Below are 19,672 nucleotides of genomic sequence, written 5' to 3'. Positions count from 1 at the left end.
TGTACCCAAAAGGGCTTTTTTTTTTCTTTTCTTAATGAACCTGTCCAGAAACCTACACCACAGCTTCCACCGGGTCTCACAGGACATGCTGTAACAGCAGCAACTAATCCCACAGAATTCATTAAGTGAGCCAATGACCATACCAGCAAACTTACAAATACAGCTCAGTTAAAGCAGTATGTAGGAAAAAGCCAGACAATAGCTGTGTAAACGAAGAGTGTAGAAGAGGGAAGGATTGCACCTCGATGCTTGGTGTGAATGAAGCCAGTTCACCACTGAAGTGCACTGGCAGCCTGTGCGCTGCAGACGTTTGCTTGACTCTTAGCATTAGCTTCATAGTTCCAGCCAACACCACAAACTCAAAAAATCAGCAGCTATTGTTGAACTGCATGTAACAAGATGCCAAAAAGTAGATGGTTATATACCTTTATCTGAGATTGCACTTTTTTTTTTTTCCTAGGAACTGCGAGTTCAAGCACCAAATAGCAAAGTACAAATTCAACTGTTCGGCAGCAGGCTAATGACAGGTTTGATTTCTGGAACAAAAAAGCAGTGCAACATTAAGCAGGTACAGAGAGCCCCACGCAAGAAAGCTGTATTATGAAAAATCAATTAGCATGAGTGACTCAGACTATACAAAAATAACCTTTCCTTCCTACTCACTGTGAAGCAGATAGCTAGATCTAAGCGCTTTGATCTAGCAAAGGGAAAACCGAGCTGGAACGCGGGGACTGGGTTTCTGTCTCCATCTCCATACCTAGCCTCCTGCATTATTCAGCTGTGCATGCCCCACCATGAAAAAGGTTTCCCATCCAGAAGGTGGGAGTGATGACCTGGATTCAGCCTTGGAAAACACTCTGAGATCTGTGATTTCACTCAACAAATGTCAGAAATATTTTATCAGTAGTATTGGCCAAAGAGCAAGAAGACAAAGGAGAAAAGTAAATGTTAAAGAACATGGTGATTCAAAAGTAAATAGGAGATCCTGAATTACACACAAGACAATTATATATAGATAAATAGTTCATAAATATTGAACAGAAATTCCAAGAAAAAACTTCCTTGTTCTGAGGTATTTCTATTAGTCTTGGCTGAAAAAAAAAGCTGCCCTGACAGTAAAATAATCTGGAGTTTTTAATTTCTTGGGGCAACTTCCTCCCATTTGAAGGGATGCGCCAATGGGTATTGAGCCAGATGTTGGCAGAATTAATGTGATCGTGTATTCTCCCTCGCTACCTAAACACACACTATCGCTCCTGTGCAGAACTGAATTAGCCCTACATAAATTACATAGAAAGCAAGGAACTGATTGTGCTAAACACAGGCACAGAGCTTCTGCTGTAGGCTGCCCTGGGCGCATAGGGTAGAACTGAACTTCTGCAGTGATACTTCCGACCACAATCAGAGGACTGCACTTGCTACTCTTCTACCCAGCTAAGTAGGTTGTGTCTGAGGCTAAAATTCTGTTCAGTGCTGGAGCAACAGGCACCTCCATAAATATCTGGACATTTCTGCATCTAAAATAAATATAATCGCATGTGAAGTAAACTATACCAGGAAATACCCTGCATCTACTGAAATCAACAGCAGAACTCCAATTGACTGTCATGAGACTTGGTTATCATGCATTGTTTAGAAACATAAATGCACAGAAGAGAGGGAAGTTTTAATAAAATTTAAAAAAAGACAGCATTATAAATGCCTAGACAGGGTTTATTATTCCTTAAAAGCTACAGCTCTTTGATACAGACTGAACTGAAAAACAAATGTCAGCTACCTTTTGCATCTAAAACATTTTAAAACACAAAATGTGCACTTTGTCTTCCACACCGCTGTGTAAAAGCAGACCTCAACGCTGCTCATCTTGCAAAAGAAATCCTCTCAGGGTAATGCTTTTTGCTGCTTTGATTCTGAGTTTCTTGCTAACCACACCTGCATTCGACAGCATTTCCACATCTGCAAAGCCCATCAGAGCATGCAGCCATTCGTCCCCAGCCTCCAGTCATGCAGCCATCACTTCAGTACCTATCTAAGGAGAAAGAACAGTTTTAAAAGTCCTCTTGAAACCCTGAATGATGGAAGAGTTCTTTACCTTCAGGAAATGCTACTGAAGGGCAGAAACATCCCCAACACACCACAGAGCGAGGCACACTTGGTGATGAAAACGCTGGGCAGTGCAGCTACAGAAAGCATCCCCGTGCCACCACCTCGACATAGGCTCCATGCACATCGGGCAAAAGTTCACTCAGCCAAAAAGTAACAGAAGCACAAACGACTTGGCAAGGAAAGGAGCAGCAGCTCAGGCTGCATCCCGTAAGGAAATAACGCTGCTGCGAACACTCTCATGGAAGGAGGGAAGTCTTTTCTCAGAAATGTTTACTGAGTGATTTCACACAATGAGAAGTATCTGCTAGATACTGGCAAGAAGTGTCAGACTTCAAAGTAAAGATCTGTCCCTTTTTAATTCCATGGATTGGCTCTTTAGGTGAGGACACATTTGCAAATCCAGCAGACGACTATCTATCCTGCATTAACCCATACCTCACTCCCGCACCCAGCAAGAGGCCTCACCCTAATTCCACTGATTTCCCCAGCAACCGGTTGCAGCCCGGATGGGTGCAAGAGGGCTGCAAGCAGACAAGGTGCAGCTAATCCAGCCAGAGCAACGCGAGACAGTGACATCCCCGTGGTCCGCCACCATCCGCAGGCAGAGGCCATCTCCCCTGGGAGATGCAGGACACAACGGGCTGAGCCCGCCTCAGGTGGAGACAGTCAACCCCACTGGGTCAAGCTGAGGGTGACCATTTGTGGGGTGCCCGAGACCAACGGCTTCCCCTGGGAGGGACCCCCATCCCACCTTCTCACCCCCATTTTCGCCTCCCTTCTGCTTTCCTGGCTCAGCATTTCCACCAGTTACTCTGAACCAATTCAGGTGCTCATGCAGCTGAGTCCACTAAAGCAGCAGAAAAAAAATCCAGAAACAAACAAGAAGACTATTAACTAGTTTATTTTTGCTGAGACAGTGAGTTGAACTCACACGTGCCAAAGGCAGCACAAGGGTGCCCATCTGGGGACACAGCAGGGCGAGGACAGGGCAGCATGGCTGGAGGGCAATGTGGGAGCCAGGGAAGAGGGGACAGTGAGTGGCACCTCCCTCATTTTGGGGCAGCAGTGAGCTGTTAGGTCAGCTCAGGCAGACGTGGAAGGGCAGCCCTGAAGCATGTGAATTCGCACTGAAGCAGATGCCGGCACCCTCAGCTAGCAGAAGCGGGCACTGGGCAGGGAAGGGGAGCCCCAACCTCCCCCTCCCAGGGGCAGCAGCAGACACCCTGGGGCAGAAAGGTCTTAAACAGCTCCAGCTAGGACTGCCAGATGCTGCTTGTCTATGGCTTAACTGAATTTAGCGCACACAATGAAAAAAATCTGTATCAAATTAAGAAAATGAGTAATGTTAATGGAAGTTGCACGCAAATGCTGTTAGAACAAAGGCTCCCCTTGTTAGCTCTCCCACTGAATCCAAAGGTGACCATTAAAGACCTATCAAGGTACCACCAGGATACAACATAAATCAAGTGTGACACATCTTGATGCTTTAAACAGGTCTGTTGCACTCGACCAAGGATTGCGATGTGTCAAAATCTGTTCTGAATTATTCTCCGAAGCTAACAGAGATTAGCACACACAGACCGTGCACTGCAAGCAGAACTAGTTGGACATTTTTCAGCAGAAAATGTTGATTCATCAAAACCCAAACTTTTCGTGGGAATAGACTGCTTTTGATGAAAGGCTCCTCCGCTCCGAGACAGAGAGATTTGAAAGCTGAAGCAGGGAGACAGGCACGTCTCCTGGAAAAGGTACCAGCTCAGTGACTCAGTTGCTTGCTGAAGACGCGGAAGATCAAGATTCGTATCTGCAGCCCAAGTCAGGCAAATGAGGGGTGGCACCTTGTTCCTCCACATCCTCAAGAGGCAGCCTGACCATCGAGTTACCAGCTGCTCTGGGAAAGGGCTCTCTCTCCCAGATCTGCTCCTTCCTGGTTCAGAGCAGGGAAAATGTGGAAAATTGTGGAAGTCTTCAAGGGGCCAGGGAAGTCACCTTTTAGCCAGCTTGCACAGCAAGGGACAGTACAGCGGTTTGAGTTGTTTGTTTGTTTGTTTTTTTAAACCAAAACTTAAGTTTGAAATCAACATTAGGATATCCACAGGGAGAACACGAACGGCAGGAAAACTTTGGAAAAAAGTGTTCCCTACATCCGCTACCCTAGACAAGCAGACTGACCTCTAGCTGAACTGCTGAGTTTTTGCTATTAAATGGTTACACACAAAGATGATCACATTCTAGATGACCGCTGATGACAGCCCCCTCAAAAGAATATAATTTTCTCTGCAAAGTCATTTTATTTTCTCTTCCTTTACCCCCATATTAAACATTCCTTAAAATAATTACAAACCCAAAATACTCATTTCCATTAAACCTAAGTTACTAACTCTCAAACTTGAAAAAGTGGGCCCTTAGATTCCATAAGAAAATCTGAAATGTATTAATTTTCTAACCAAATTTGAAGCACCTCACAAGACAACAGATTGCAAATTTAAAATTAGATTCCAGTGGGAGGTCCTGGTGACAAATCTGTATTTTTCTCCTGGAGTGGAGCTTGAAGGCTGTGAGAACCAGAACAATGACTAAATCCACAGCAAGCAATGAGCCTACAGAAATAAACTTTTGCTAAAATCTGCCAGCCAACAACAAAGACTTTTACTGAACTCACAAGAACCACACAGAAAAATGTACAAGACTAATAACCAAGTGTGAACATACACATTTTATTGTAATTAAAATGTGCTTTTTCAAAAGGGCAAGAGAGAGGCTGAAATTCCACAGTAAGCCTTTGAGTTTCTTCGGAAACTCCAGCAGCATATTTAATTGTTTTCAAATCAGAACCTTTTAAGCAGCCATTTCTTTTCTGTAAGCTGCTCTCGCATATGTTAAATCATGGGATGGGCTCCAAAAAGGCCCTGCAGGCTATTCAAGTAAGGAGGAGAGAGGGAGGAAGGGATGTCACCAGGAGCTGCTTGATGGCCATTCAAATGCCTTTGTATTGCTAAACGGGTGTAACCATAAACCACATGCAGCTATCCATTTTTTCCCCTCCCGCGAACCATTATACAACACAGCAAAGTCCTAAAGAAAAATATATGGACACACATGTACCTTCTGAGGCAGTACTAGTATCCAGCGCAACCTTCCCCCAGAGAGCTGTGGCATTTAGAGGTATAGAATTGCAAATGATACCAAAATGAACAGTTACTGGGACTGCAGAAGCTGTCAGCACCTGCCACTCAGCGACTCCATTACTCTCGCGTCAGAGTCTATGACTATATGCCAAAAACCTGGGGAGAAAGAGGGGAGAGAAAAAAAATCAGACAAAGGGTTAGCAGGAACGGCTATACAGGAGGACGTTCTTCTGCCAGGTCCTGTTATCACTTACCTAAGAAACGCTGTGCAATACAGCATGTGAATGCTGTGCTCAAGTTTGAATGATGAAATCCGATGATGACAGAATAAATGAAAAACCCAGTCAAGCACCACCAGCCCAAACTACAGAACACAGAGAGTTCCTCTTCCCACCACCTTGTACAATAAAAATCCCCAGAGACATCAACATGCCCCTGCTGAGGTCAGTCTGTCTCAGGCAGGGCTAGAAAACCTCAGGTCCAAAACCACACCTGCGTCTGAAGATGACTATCAAGAAAGGCACCTTCCAATAAACCAGGGTTTAACTCCTGGCAGAAGAGGTGACCCAACTGCCCAGGGAACAGGCCCAGAACTGGAAGACCTCAGAGAAGATTTCTCTGCACAGACTGCCTAATTTACAAAAAGGGTGGTTGTACAAGCAGGGATTTCATTAACATTTTTCAAGGGCGAATCAGACATGCAGGGCAGAGCATTTACATGCATTTTTGCACATGGTGAAAGGATCATCGGGTTAATTGCATTCACTTAGGCATGGATACAGAAGACCAGTCTGCACTTATTTAGACCTAAGACAAGTCATAAGAATAGCCCTCAAGTTACGCACATGCATGCACTCGTGTGGGTACCAAATCCCAGCCCTTTCTTGGCCTGACACCGCTGGCAAGCTCCCTTGCGAGTACACCAGCTCAAGGTCCAGTCCTGCGAGATACCAAGAACACAGGCTCACCTGAGGGCTGGGTACGCTGGCCAAGCCAGCTCTCAAGCCACCAACTTCCCCTTCTCCCTGCCAAACACTGGCAGTGAAACATCAGCTCAACACAGCACGCAGAGCTCTGAGTTATAAACTTTTCCAAAAGTCTCAAGGAACAAAAACCTTGGGAGAGACTATAGATGCCCTTCATGTTATTAGAGCTGCTTGGTGGGGAAATTGTGATCCTCACTCTTGGCTGGATTCTCAAAAGAGATGAGAGTCACCGTCTCCTTTCGAAATTAAAAACATTCTCATTTTCTTTCTCCTCCTTCATGTTCCCCTCTCCAGTCCCCACCTCCCTCTCTTCCCCCAAGCTGTTGGTTGAGATCTGAAAAACAGTTCATGAATTGCTCAGGAGCTGGCAGAAATTAATAAAATGAAGCTCATTTATATTGAAATGGACTCATTACCATACCAGCTGCCAATAATTTGCAAGATGGGAATCCTGCTGACAAACAAGGTCCTACAGGCAAGAGGCTTCCCACCTGCATCCCACCGCACGACAAGCAACCCTGCGATGTGCTTTCCTCACCTCCAAATCTTTTTTCAGATCTGCCTGCTGCTGCCCCAGAAAACTTGTCCAAAGGAGAAAAAAACAGATCAGGCCAAGCGTTTTACCAAATTTTCCATCCTGAAGCAGCTTTTGAGGAGTTTGTAAGTCAGAAAAATCTGCTCCGAGCTGAAACGAACTCTGGTCACTTCTGTGAGAAACAATCTATGCCACCCGCTCCACACACCGCCTGTGCTCCTCCAACAAAAAACATACTCTTCTTGCATTCATTTTTTCAAAAGGTGGGAAGATCTAGAGTAGATGTTTACAGCTGTATACTGCATTATCCATATCCTCACCACATTCCCATACATTTGAAGAGCTGGCAATATCCTTTGCCACGAACAGATGAGACTATGCACGCACAGCTCCTCCAGAAGAGAAGGATTTATCATTACTGACGGATTCTTTCCTGAAAAGCTCTATTCCTATTAACTTTTACAACTTGCAGAGTCTTTTCCAAATGAAATCAAGTCATACTTTTCAAGAAGAATATAAGTTTTTCATATTTCTCTTTGTCTGCCATTCATACACACTGGAACGGTCCTCGCCCCCAAGCTGCCTGGTTCATCCCAGCAGCCCAGGCTCTGCTGTAGCAGAAGTTCTGGAGGTCTGCAGTGCTGAAGCAGCCTCAGACAAGGGTTTCCCTCCAAAAAGGTCTTGCAGGAAGGGATGTCCGTGTTTCTCCATCAGGAGGAAAGGCAGAAGCAAACACGAGCACAGCTCGATGGTTTGCTTCCCAGCACAGAGCCCTTCCCCGAGCAGGATGGGTTTGCTCCTGTGGGCGCTTGCTCTGTCAGCAGAGCCTGGCCAGGAGGGAACCTGACCGCACATTCAGACCACTGGTAACTCACCAGTAACTGCTCTCAGGGTAGATGGACAGTTACAAACATTCACACATGGAACAGTTCATGTCATTAAAAAAGAAACATCAAATGAGGATTTTCGAACTTCTACGCTCAAGACAAAATATTCACTCCTAGAGCTGACTCCTGCAAACATGTGTGCATACACACATACATATATATCTGTGATGCATGTATGCATGCATGTATGCCGATGTCTACATATGTCAATGCAACTCCTCTTGTTCTTTGAAAGTCTGGAAGTAGCACAGCTGTACTTATTTCATAGCCACAAAAGAGCGCCTAGAAAAATCAGGCCAAGGAGTTCCCACAGGGCTAATCACACAGCAACTTAAGTCAATCCAAACTGAGGAAGCTCGCAGCAAACCACCACAAATGGATTAAATGAATGCATAGTATGGAAGAAAAATATATTAAAGGAGCACCTTGTTATTCACATCTGCTACCTGTGATTCTAGGTACAGCAAAGAGAGGTTTGACTTTCACAAGCTGGGAGTAGTTTGCAATGCCAAGAGATTAGGAAAAAAAACAGCACACCTGTTTTCTTTTTGCTTGCTGTCACCTGACATGAACATTAATGAACAAAAAAATACAGAAACTGTCGTTTTCTTAAAACCTCCTTTTCAAAGCAGAACCCTTCCTTTCCAGCAAGGAAAAATTAGTATGCAAGTATATCCCCTTGTCCAGGGAACATGAAAAGTTGGATAGAAGGATGACAGCTCTATTTTAATTCTATTTTTACTTTTTGATATTAGGATGCATCATTTTTGTCAGATTCCAAATGCAACTGCAGATGCGAGATCAGTTGGTCATTCAGTAAATCCTCATTTTGAGAAGGCTTGGAGAAGCTCTCGGTAATTCTACCATAAACCATCAGGATGTATACACATAGACAGAAAGCAGCAGTCATTTCGTACAGAAACTATTTAATATTAATCAGTGGCTCTGGGCTGTATTCCCCACCCACAGTCCCAGTTCCGTGCCATTGTAACTCCAGTGTTCGATCCTGTCTCCTGAGATGGAGAATCAGGCCCTTTATTTGTAACTGGAGGCCACATTTTGTTAGCCTGTATTACCTCTAGTTAACATGAATTGCTGCCGAAATCAATCTATCAAATCATCCACCCCGAGAAGAAGGTAAATGCTCTAGTACGCTCCAGGGTCCTGGTGTGCTGACAACTCTGGCTCTTCCCGTCCCATGCCCCTGGGACACCCTCCACAAAATGAACCACTGCAACCCACAGGAGATGGGTGGGTGGGTGGGTGGCTGGAAGGAAGGAAGGAAGGGAGGGAGGGAGGGAGGGAGGGAGGGAGGGAGGGAGGCTGCTTGTACCTAGATCTCTGTCTGAGATGGCTTTCTGTGACAGGGCTGGATACAAACAAGGTTGTAGGGACCATCCAGACATCAGCAAGAATTGGTCAGCAAAGCTGCAACTGCAAAACCTCTTTGCAGCTGTCCCACTAACACGCAACCTCTGCGTCTGTCACGGTTAGGAGAACAATGCTGGGTGAGCGTTCCAGATGAAGAGGAGGGGAAAGAAAAATAAACCCACGTTCTCTTTGTGGAGAACTCATAAAGGAAAGATGTGGGAAGCCTTGTTCCTCCAGCTGTAGCACCACACCTATGAGAATTTCTAAGGGAGGAAAGAAAAGGCAAAAAGAGAGGGAGGGAGGAAGGTCCGCCAGACCTAAAACTTCCATATACCTGACAGTCAGCCATCCCCAAATCCCAGCTAAAGACAACAAAACCAGAAGCACGGCACTGACAAAGCACCATGGAGCCTCGGTAATAAATTAATGGAAGATAAGAGCAGGTAGCCCAAGGGAAAGCCCCTCTTCAGGGTCTCTATATTTATACAAGGGGATGTGAATAATTGACACGGCTGTGGGTTTGTTTGGTTTTTAATCATTTTTACAAGTATCTGAATGTGTTTTAAGTCATTCTCCTTCCCCTCCCTTTTATTTTTAATGGTGGGAAAATCCCCTTTTCTTCCCTAGGGGAAATCTGCAAGGTTTTACTCGTTTACAGAAAAGGGCAAAGCAGGGGAAGGATTCTAATTTCAGATCATCAGACACAAGTAAATCTATGGGAAGCCACAAGGGCAACTCCCTGGAGCCTGTGGGGCAGATGAACAGCAGCTTGCGCACTGCGTCCTGGGAGCAGAGGGGTTTTATAACCTGCTCCGGGGAGCTGCAGCCAGCGCTAAGTCACGAGGGAGCTGCAGGGAAGAAGGAGCCCACTTGGCCTTCATGAAGGACGAGAATGAGAAAGGTAGCTACAAGGACTGCATGTGCATTTATGTGTTACTTAAAAAAGTAAAAAGAATGCCCAAAATGCAGCTGAAATAAAAATAAGGTGTGGTTTGTTTGTTTACCTTTAGGTTATACATTATTGTTATTACACTTTGCTTGAAAAGAACTTCACGGTTGTGCCAAATGAGCAGAAAACTGCTGATACACAATGAGGATGGGACGTGCCAAATGCATTAAAAAGCCCCTTTATTATTTAGAAGTAACAAGAAACTGTTCAGACCAGGAGATAGAGCCCCAGACTGATCCATCAGAGCTCTCACCGTGCAGCTGAGGATGGGCAGCTGGAGGAGGGAGGAGGGAGAAGCGGAGTGGGACATGGCAGACTGTTCATGCACAGAAGAATCACCTTGTGCCACGGTCTCGGCGATAAAAATTGAAACTCTTGGCTTGAGTGACCAGGCAGATGCTGAGGCAGGATGTGAAGGATTAAAATGCTGTGGAAAAAAATTAAGGCCAATAATTCGGGGAGGGGGAATTGGAGAGGAAGCATTTAGTGTATATCCTCACTTAAGCACAGAGCTGAATAACCTGATTTTCAAGCAGTGCCGAAGACCTCACACAGATCATTAAGATAGTGCCTGAGATATGAAGACAAGTATCTAATTTTAGATACCCCAACTTAAGTACCGGGGAGGGATTCCAGAGGTCTACAGAAAAACAGGTGGCAAATCAAAACTGGGCAAACGCACGATCAGAGCAGCTTTCACATTTTCGTTGCACTCACTCTGACAGAGAATGAGGTACAAAACCGTTTTAAAGTATGCTTTATAATTAGTAGAAAGGACGTAAAAGTAACAACTTCCTTCATGAGGCCACAAGGGAAGCATAATAAGGAAAAGTACTGAAACGGAGGATGTCCTTTTAAGTTTATAGCCTGCCTTGCAGATGTTTTGGTACCAGTTTCTCTCCCCATGAGCTCCTGCCTTTAAATCAGTACCTCACAGGATTCAGCCCTCACTGAAATTGTTTGCCAGGGCTAGTGTGCCGGGCTAGGGGGGAGACCCGCCAGCAGCAGGGCTCGATTCCTGCCCAGCAGCCTGCCTCATGTGCAGCCCGGGCGAGCCAGAGATACTTCCCACAGCTCCTTTTCCTCTGTGAAGTGTGAACACAGCGCTCTCATCAGCTGCAGAGAGACCCAAGATGGCCATATCCCCGATTTAAAAGGGCACTGGGTGACTCCAAGCAGGAACGCCATGTTTAACCAGCAGAAAGCACACGTTAAACATCCCATTCTTCCTGAAAATAAGAGAGCTTATTGCCTGGTGTGTCAGCAACACCACAGTCTGGTTGCTCTGGCGGGACAGGGCCAGGCAGAGATGTTAGTGGGACAGGGCGAGGTGCAGATGCTTGGGACAGCAGTTCACCCAGGCCAAAAAAATAGGACTGCCAGCCTCAGCCTGCACTGAGTGCTCCCACTGGTGCTGCCGGAGGGGACGGGAGAAACAAAAAGGAGCCCCAGGTGAAGAGGCAGCCCTGCTTCACAAAACCCAGCACTGGGAATTACAACTGCTGTTTATTCAGAGCCTGGGAGGAGAGGAGAGGAGAGGAAAGCGAGCATATGACCAAGTGGCTGCTGTTTTCACCTAGTGTGATGGTATCAACCGCAACAGAGCAGGTTTCTCAGCCTAGCATTACCATAGTATAAGACCTTGCTGTTCCTCCAGCAGAAAAAAAAGAAAACATCCATGCAAAACTCGGCTGGTCTGCACCAGCTTGGCACTGTCAAAGTTAAATTAAGCATTCAGATTTTATCTTGCACGTCCTGACAGAACCTGATCACTCAAACGCTGTCGCAGAGATGTATCCACGTTGCAGTTAGGTTTATCTGGGTCTACCGGTTTTAGTCACAACTCGCACATCACATCTCCTGACACAGCTCCTGCTGATAGCTCTTCCCCACGGCAGGAACACACAACACCAAAGGCCGCAGCCTGGGTGTTGCTTCTTTAATTAAGAGGGGGCAAAACCCATGAGGGATGGTAATCCCGGGGGAAGACACCCTCAGGGCTCAGGGGGTGAGCCCCCCACCCCCGGAACAGGCCAGGGAGCAAAGAGCCCTGCCATGGAGTGGGGAAGACAACCGATCGGCAAATGTTTTTGAGAGGAAAAGCCAAAACTACCAGAAATCAGGCTAAGGAGGCTTTGTGATGGAAAGCTGAAGCCTGTCACTGAACCAAGCCCTGGATGTGGCCTCAAAATAAAATGAATGTTATGCCTTCATTTTCAGTAAGGGCATGGGGGAGCAAGGCACGTAAATCACCACATCTGAGGTATCTGAGGAGCAAAAATCAAAGCGTTCAAAATGTGCCAGTCAGCAGGAGTTTTGAATCTGCATCCCAAAGCTATGAGAAAAGCGGTGCAAGCAACCACAGGGATATGGACAAGAATTTTTAGATTAAAACCCGTGGATCAGGATCCTGCCCGAGACTGGAGAACAAGTGATCCCAGCAATGACATATCCATCTGTCTGGCCTCAACGGCATGCAAGGCTGGCGAGCACATCTGAGAGACAGAACAGGGAATGACAAGGGAAGGAACGGGAAACCGAATAAAATGCAGTATGGGTTGTGGCATGTTACTCTGCTTTCTCCAGCAAAATGACCTATTTTCCAGGGGAGGAAAGGGCAGAAGATACCTTTCCAGGAAACTACTAGTTAAGATGAAGATGACAAAAACTGGCATAGGAATTATGATATGCGTAAGAAACTTTGCAAAGAGGCTGTGCTGAAAGGAGAATTATCTGGCTAAAGGAACCAGGTTTTTTAATGTTTTCAATGATGACACACAAAGTAAAAAATGTACCAGTGACTTGTGCTGATGACACAAAGCTAGAAAAAGTCACAGTACAGAAAAACCTTTTGTCTTGTATTGATCCCAGAGGACAATAAACTCCCGATGTGATAAAAATGATGAAAAAGCAAATGTAATCAAAAGATGCACCAAGCAAGACTTGCCCAGGAGAAACAGGAGTCAGTGTTGCCACAGAAGACATTGACCTCATCTGGAATAACATGTGCAATCCTCGTCATCCACGGCAAAGGTTAATACAGGCCAGACTACCTTCAAGAAAAGCAAGGCAGACACAATGAAGCATTGAGCTTCACTCTGAGAGGTGAAAACAACAGGATTGTCTCATGTGGCAAAACAAGAGGCTAAAAAAGGATGTGATTTATGTTCACAGGCAGAAAAGGGTAGGTTAAAAAAATCGTAAATTCAAATAGTTGTATTCATAGTAATTTCATCCTAACAAAACAAGCAAGGCAAGGTTAAAATAGCCTATGCCTTCCTCCCGCTCCCTCTCCCCTTCACAAATGGCCTCAAGTCAGGCAGCAGTCCCTGGTACTCGGCTCAAGCAGAGACCTGCCCAAAAGCAGCCAGCCCCCAGCATGTGCATGGAATCTCCCATGACAAGAGATGCACAGCAGGCAGGTCCCCAGCTGGCGCTGGCCCCAGGAGTTGAAGGAACAAGCCAGGGCAGTCTCTCTCTCAGACAAGTGTCAATGGACAAGGACTGAAGACTACCCAAGTTTTGCACAATTAATTCTCTTAGACAGCTTGAACTTTGCCTGTGGAATAACAAAACTGCAGTCAAATGGGAACCAAGCACGTAGCAAAGAGGCAGCTCTGTGCACCAAGCGACCCCAGTGGATCCAGCTGACTTGTTCAGATGATTACTGCCCTGGATTTCACGAACTGACCAACTTTAGTGGGATCCAGGGAGCACAGTTGCATCAAGGGAGAGAGCTCGTCCTTTCAAAAGATGTGAAACTCGAGCTGTTCCTGAGCAATATGAAAAAAGTAACATATTGATGCTTTGGACTGATCTTCTATAGTTTGGCAACCACAGTAGTTGGCTCCAGTTCTCTGGCTTTGCAAACTATGGTCAATAAAGGTAAAATGTTGTTGCTGGCACACATAAGCTACCTGCAATTAGTGCAAAGCCAGCACTGCCAGATGACCAGCTGTGGGTCTTGTACCTTTGAGCTCCTGACATCCTACAGGAGCAGAATGCCAAAAAGAGCTTCAGTTCTTCTTCAGAAAACCATTCAACAAGTGTCACCAGAGAAGGTGCAAGGAGAGGTCTTCCAAATCCTAGGTGAGAATTTTCCACCACCAGGCTCTCACTTTCTCTTAGTGCCTCAATATTTAAATATGATACAAAAAGCATAAGCAACTAGTTACAAGACAAACCGAGGACACCTGTTCCAAGAACATCCAATAATATAGTAACTCAAGAAAGCCTCCTGTGAAGGTGCGTCCCACAGGAGAGGTGAAAAATGGAGATTTTAGGCTCATCAGACAGAGGACTTCCATCTGTATCTCCCTGGTTTTGGAGGAGTGACATCCTCTTGGGTATAGATAGGATGGAAAGCAGCACACGGCTGCATGCACATGTGCAGGGGTGAGGGTGGGGAAGCCACTCTTTTTCTACTTCAGTAGTCTGTCTCACAATTAAGTTTTCAGTTAAGAATGCTGAGTGAATTTAAGTCAAATCTGTAGTTGTAGCGATCACTCAGAGCCTCGGATCCTGCCACGTGTCTGCCTAATCCTGCCTGGGAGCTCCAACGATGCAGTATCACTTGACTATGGCCCTCCACTGCTTATAACTGGCTCCAGAGTTTCTTAGTTGTCCCAAACTCACAAACCACATTTCAGTGAATAAGCCATTCACCAGAAAAGAAAAATTGATTGCCTAGCCTGAAGTGAAACATTACTGGAAAGTCACCCAGCAGAGCAACTTATTAGAGCCAGCTCTACAGATGCCGCCCAAGTGAAGCACAACCAGAGCGTTGCTGGAAAACTGCTTACTGTCAGCTCTGGTTCAATGCCTTTTTTTATAAAAGAAGGTCACTAATAAAATGTTCTACCTTAATATTTATAAGACATGGTTTTTCTTACCTCTAGCAGTTACTGTGGGGTATAGTCACATAAATGAAATATAATACGGTGCTAAAGCATGAAGTGGGATTTTTTAGGAATTTTAAAGCATGCATTAGAAATGCAAACTTCTCACAAAACAATAGCTGCACCTCTTCAAAAATGCCAGGCTGGTGAAATATCAGCCACACCATCAAATGAAGACACAGTAAATCTACACAGCACTTGATATTTTCAGCAGTTGTAAGTGTCATTCCATCATTTCAATGCTTCACGCTGCTACGTGGCCCAAAATAGTCCTAAAAGAAAATAACCAGTTTCCTCTTTAAATTTAAAGAGTGGTAGATGATTTTAGTAGCTGAGAAAGCTACTGATATTTTCTGTGGCATCATTCCCAGCTCAAATGAAAATAAAAATTGCAGTAAATGTACACACGGTGTATTTGCAGACACACTGACCACATTCACCTATGCCCACACTGCAAGTGAATTATGCAGCCCACCTGAGCTCACAACAGTTCCTGAATTCACATGAACGGCACCTGTCGGACAAACGGAGTGATCTCCAAGCTGCAGGAAAGGACCACACGTGCCCAGTCATTTCCCAGCACCATTTTTGTCCGTACGCACACAGCCCCCACTGTGTTACCAGACAAAAGTAATTTTTACTCAAATGAATGTTAAAAATAGCATCAGGGAGCCTGAATTTCAGTCCTCTTGAAATCCATGTTTCCTCTGTCCTGTGCCAAAGCCACCAGGAGAGGTGACTCTCCCGTGCCTTCTACTCCACCAGCAGCTGCAGCCTCACCGTACCTCTACGCTGATCCTACAGACCTCGGGTAGAAGGAGTAACTTCTTTTTTGTAGCGAGTGGATATACATCCAAGACAAAGAAAAGACTACTGCCATTTTAAAGGGGAATTTTAAAGGGAAGCCCTTTAAAGGGGGGCCACAAGAGAGAAGCAAAGGTCATCTTTACAACTGAGCTAACCAAAGACTCCCTGGTTTTGCAGTGCTGCACCAGCCTTTGCACCTCTTTTTGCAAGACAGCATTCTTTGTGCTGGTTCAGAGGTCTTTACCGTTGAAGTTTTCAGACCGCTAGTACAGAGTCTGCCCTACAGATGCTCTGTTGACCTCTGGGTGTTTTGCCATTACAGACAGTCTTCCCTTCATAAACGATCACCTTATCACTCAGCACTGATGGGCTGCACATCTCTTAAGGACACGCAAGAGTGAAATCAAAATATCTCAAATGCAATTCCCTCCTCCACTTATTTACTTGGTTTTTTCCCACCACTTTTCAGAGTCAACATATGTACATGAAAAGAGGAGGAGGGGGAAAAAAAGCCAATGTTTTGCACTTTTATCATTTACAGTTTTCAACCAACTCCTACAAAGTCTCTCTCAAAAAGTTATCTTCTGTACATTACAGGAGGGAAGACAGCTCTGTGCGGTGCAGGAATCTAAGCAGTCTCAAAATTGAGGCCAGATCTACATTAAAAATATTTGCCACCACAGCTATGTCAGTCACAAATTTGATGGAGCATGGCCTCTGGTTATGCCTGCAGAGGCCACTGCAATACAGTTATAGGAGCAAAACTGTGACATGACTTATAGTAAGACTTTTTTTTTTTCCCAAAAAAAGAAAAACAAGCTTAGAGTAAGCTCTTCCAGCAAAAGCACTGTTTTGCTGGCGTAAGCGCCAGCCGCATGAAGAAGGCTTTGTACCACTGCAAGGAGGCTGCGCTGGTGCACCACACTGGCGATGTGCTGTTAAAAGGTCTCTGGCTTCGCTGCACCCCCCTTCTGTGCCTGCCCTCAGCAGCGCGATGCTTTTCTTCATTCCTCTGCCAGCCAGCCCGGCTGCTCTCAGCTCCCTAAGAAGGTAAAGTCACTCTTTTCTCTGTTGGTCCCTGTTGCGCAAAACCTGGGCTGCTCCAAGCAGCCTCAGGTCGTTGCAACACTCGGCAACACAAATGCTCTCCTTTTTGCGATACCACAGCCGATTGCTTCTTGTCTGCGAGGCTGCCAGCTTCTGGCTACGCCAAGGGTGGGCAGAAACGTCAGGTCTGGTAGGGGAAGAAAAAGTGTCTCCCTCCACAGTGCTGACACCATCCTTTTCTTCAAAAGGAAGCTGTTGAGCTTATGCATACCGGTCTCACTCAGAACAAGCTGCCACACGAGTGATCCAGCAAGCCTCCCGCCTGCAGAAATAACAGCTCTCTTAAACACTTTGCCCAAAAGCCTTAGTGAAATCAGTGGCAAATTAATTCAATGGGCTTTGGATCAGGCCCCCAAAGAAGTAATCAGGTTTGAAGTGTCGCACGCAAACCCAAAAAGTTCAGCCCTGCTTCTGCCATTTCTGAATTGCAATAGGAAGTTCTTCTTTGCCTCATGCACGTAACTTTCACACCAAAAAAAGAAAAGGTAAAAGGGAGCAAAGAACAGAGAAACCAGATGCTATTTCTCTGACTTTTCTAAAAAACATTTCCTCAGTGGTCATTTTTGGCACCCTTTTCTGGCCCACAGTCCCCCCACCAGCTGGGCTGTGTGTGAGCTTCTAAAGCCAGCACCACTCGCCCTTCTCTCAGGGGTTGTCCCACGAGGGTTTGGCTGTGGGGAAGGCTCCTTCTCCTCCTCCTTTCTCCTCCTCCTCCTCCCCTTCTCCTTGCTCTGCCCCAGGAGACCTGACAGCCTTAGTGAGGAGGAGGAGGAGGATGAAGCAAAGGCAGCGGCGCCTGCTCCCCTCCACAGCTGCCAGTTCCCAGCATCGCCCCAGGTAGCAGTCCCAAGGCAGCACATCTCACTTTTCCATTTAAGGAAAAAAAACCAAGAAGTCCTTCAAAGGAAACTCACAGTAAGCATTCTGACATTTTGAAAACACCTTTTTTAACATCTTATATACAGGTTTTTTTAAATACCTGAAATTCCCACAGCAGCTACGTTCAGGCAGGAAACCCAAAAAGCAACCAAACACTCTTCCTTCTCTGTAAAAAGTGTTCATTGCTTTGACAGCCAAATGGAGACAGCGCAGGCTGGAGAAAAATCATCCCTCCTTTCAGCCCTCACAGGCTGTAGCATCCACTACACCATCCTCCTGGTGACATCTGTAAGGTTGCAATTAGCCACTTCTATTTCTGTAATCTTATACGGTGTAGCAAACAGTAAGTCCATTAACTGTGACATTTTTGTGGGACTTCTGTCAGGTCGTTTGTTCAGGAGGCTTATACGTACAAAAGATACAGAAACCTGGTGGGCTTCCTTTATTCACAGTGTTTCAGACAGATCCACCAACTTGCAGGGTTCATTTAATTACTGATTAATAATTATGTACACAGGCAGTAAGTAGCTTTTAAAGATGATAAAAACATTTGAAGAGTAACTTAATGTTCAAAACAAGAGGGACGCTCCTCCAAGCATCACCCGAAATCCCACTGCACCGATTAATACGCGGGATATTGTTTAGCCTGACCACTTATCAGCACAGCAGGGAGAAGTAATTTAAACCAGACATGTCTGCAACGCATTTGAAATGAAACAAATAAAATACTACAGCTGGAAATATGGTTTGAGGCCAGTTTCTACCACCCCCATTCACCATGAGCTCTGCTTTACCTGGAAAAGTCTGAGTGATTTGACCAGATGGAGGAACAGCGGGAAGAAGGTGGCTTTTGGTGCAGACCTGATTCCCTGGGACGGGGTGGCAGGGCAGGGAAAGGGCTCCATGCACCACCGGCCCAGCGGTTTAGGGCTCAGCAGCAAGCAGTGTGGTGAGTGGGGGATGACCCCCAGGATGGGGACAGGGACGGGCACTGGTGTTGCCCATGGGTACCAGTTCTGCTTGTGTGCCACAGGTGGAGGAAAGGAAGCAAACTGCCCCTCGCCCACCTTGCCCCTCTCCATCTCAAAGCAGAGGCTGTGCAGCAGCCCCTGTGGGAGAGGGCTGCAAACAAAAGAAGCCAGACACATGGTTTGGTGCACCTTATCTACACCCAGCTGTGGGAAAGGAGGGAGGCACTCCGCTATCACTTCTCACGCAGGTTTTAACATGCCTGAATGTATTCTCTGCCTCTTAAAAAAACCAAAACAACCAACCATGAAAAGGAATGGATAATGGCCTTTGCAGGGTACCTTTCCGCTTCAGCTTGCAAAGTCTGCCCTGCCATGTACTTTACCCAGCACAGCGTGACTGCAAAACATTCTACACAATGGGCACCCTGAACTTTTCAAGGGAAACAGCTTCCACCAGCCCCACTGACAAATTAGGTGGAGGTGTCTGCTGACAGCTTCCACATCAAGAAGGAAAAATGCCCCAGGTGAAATCTGAACATGGAGATGAAATTAAAAAAAAAAAAAAAAAAAGTTTGTTTACACAGAAGATGCAGGAAGCTCTGGCCAAACCTGCATCCACGTGCATCCCAGGCTGCTGGGTTCACACTTTCAGTCAAACAACTCTTGGGGCACCCCGTGGAAGCATGCACTTAATGTGCTGAAACCTTTTCTTAGCATCTCTGATATGCCAAAAAAAAGGCTATCTGAATGGCTTTAACCAATACTGCAACATGGAGTTGTGTAACGCTGGCAGGGAAAAATCTTCACAAGAATCATTTAGTTGTGGGCAGGTAGAAAGCCATGCCAACTCTGCCGAGTAATACAAGTGCACCTCGTGGAGCCATTCATAAAAGCTGGCGCTTAATTCAAGGCACAAAGCATTGAGAAAAACCCAGTCCATAAGGCAGCTAACCAGATCTGGAATATCGGAATGCAAGGGGAAAAGAAAGGGATTGCAGTTAATCTTCCTAATGAGCAAAAAGGCCGGGAAAACTCTAGGAAGGTTTTG

General features: G+C 45.8%; 1 protein-coding gene across 6 annotated transcripts in view; it reads right to left on the bottom strand.

Moving 5' to 3' along the window:
• Positions 1-19,672, bottom strand: part of TIAM1 (TIAM Rac1 associated GEF 1) — a 195,242-nt gene that overhangs the window by 85,728 nt on the left and 89,842 nt on the right. For 5 of the 6 annotated variants that reach the window (XM_040582819.1, XM_040582820.1, XM_040582815.1 and 2 more), the window contains one exon: positions 5,212-5,390. The exons of the other annotated variant lie outside the window; for it this stretch is intronic. The gene's annotated coding sequence lies outside the window, so the exon portion shown is untranslated. The remainder of the gene's footprint in view (positions 1-5,211; positions 5,391-19,672) is intronic. 6 annotated transcript variants of the gene reach the window in all.

Source organism: Falco naumanni, chromosome 2 (genome assembly GCF_017639655.2).
Source record: "Falco naumanni isolate bFalNau1 chromosome 2, bFalNau1.pat, whole genome shotgun sequence".
Lineage (NCBI taxonomy): Eukaryota > Metazoa > Chordata > Aves > Falconiformes > Falconidae > Falco > Falco naumanni.
Note: the sequence above shows the minus strand (reverse complement) of the source record. Positions and strands in the feature narration are given on the sequence as shown.